Source organism: Eschrichtius robustus, chromosome 3, assembly GCF_028021215.1.
Source record: "Eschrichtius robustus isolate mEscRob2 chromosome 3, mEscRob2.pri, whole genome shotgun sequence".
NCBI classification, from domain to species: Eukaryota; Metazoa; Chordata; class Mammalia; order Artiodactyla; family Eschrichtiidae; genus Eschrichtius; species Eschrichtius robustus.
Window position 1 is genome coordinate 60,079,689 of NC_090826.1, and position 1,600 is coordinate 60,081,288.

A 1,600-nucleotide genomic window follows, 5' to 3' on the forward strand; every position below is an offset into this window, starting at 1 on the left:
TATGAATATGAATATATATATGCTATGAATTATAGCAGTCAGCCAGGGGAAGGAAGTACCAAGTAATACAGCCAGAGACACTGGGGAAGAGCTATTACTGGAAATATTATGCCAAGGGAATAAAACAAAATTGTTAGCGGTATAAGGTACGAGAAGGCAAATTCAGGGCAAGCCTGAAATAAAGAGTTTCATGGTAAAATAGTGGCAAACGTGCATAAGGTTATCTGAGATTTTTCTTTTTTAGCCATTTGCATTCTACCTCTTTTGCTACCATACATTTTTTTTTTTTTCCTCTTAAAGTGATCAACTTCATACTTACCTGGCAGAGGAGATACCATGATCATGAAGGTGATTTTCCCAGGGCGTGGCTTATCCATTGCACTCCGGATGTGCTGACCTCTTTGATTTCCCCAAATGTGGGAAACCTGACTGCATAATTTGAGGTAGTGGGGGACTGCATTTGCGCTTTCCCCTGATCTTTGCAAGGTTTTAAAAAAACAGACATTTTGTAGTTTTATGTATTTCTCTAGTGTATTTAGTGTTCCCTCCTTGTTACTAGAATTTTTCTGCTTGTTGCTCAGTCTGCACTTTCGTTTCCTTGCGGAAAAATGTAGGTGAGGTGCCTCTTCATGTCAGTTAAGCCTTCTTTTTATGTTGCCACGTAAAGTATATTTTGGGTTGTAACTTTGATGTTTTGTATATCTAGCTCCACTTTTTCTCTAGTCAGGGAATGTCTAAGCAAAGGACTGGTGGGCTGTTACTGGCACTCCTCTACCCAGAAGCAGCGAAACACAGAATTTCCCTCCTTGCTTTTACAGCCTTGAATAGCTATCAACTTCACCATGACAGTTTTCCTTTTAAACCCCACCCCACCAAATAAATACGTACATACATACACACATACGTAAGTGATCAACTTCAGGAACCACTCACTACCTCCATGACTTTATGCCTTAGATAATCTACGATTAAAATGGAGATCTGTTAAATTCCTAGCCGTATTTCAGCAACCTTTGTCTAAAATGACAGAGCCCTAAATAGCTTCCTGCCAAATCACTGGTAAGGCCACCTGAATTCCCACCTCTGAGTACAATACCATCCTCAATTTACACTTCCACACACTTGACGTAAGCAGACTTTTAATTTTATAAATCTGATGGGTGTGAAAATGTGAAGTTGAACATCTTTTCTTTATGTATATCTTTATGCCTTCTGTTCATATCTTCACCCTCTTATCTAATGGGTTGTCTTTTACGTACTGATTTGTAGATTTCTTTTTATATGTAATGAATGCTAATCTTGTTTTCTTACACGCATTGCAAACACCTTCTCCCAGTGTATGGTTTCTCTTTTAGCTTTGTTTATGGGGTCAACTTATTGATGCCTTCATTTGTGGTTTGTTACTTGGTTTCCCCACCTTATTTAAGAAAGCCTTTCCAATCAGGGCATAAATATAGTCTCCTGCATTCTCTTTTAAAAGTTTTTGTCTTTAATCAATCTGGAATTTACTTTTGTATATGGTGTGGGGTAGGATATCAATATTATTTTTTCTGTATATAAGCCAATTGTCCCAGTACAATTTAATTAATATCTCAATTTT

The 1,600-nt window shown here is 37.5% G+C and overlaps 1 non-coding gene across 1 annotated transcript; it reads left to right on the top strand.

The window, feature by feature from the left end:
* The first annotated feature begins 311 nt into the window (after nucleotides 1-311).
* On the top strand, nucleotides 312-475 carry LOC137763194 (U1 spliceosomal RNA). Its single transcript, XR_011073753.1, has one exon. It is a non-coding gene; the product is annotated as a U1 spliceosomal RNA (small nuclear RNA).
* Nucleotides 476-1,600: the final 1,125 nt, after the last annotated feature.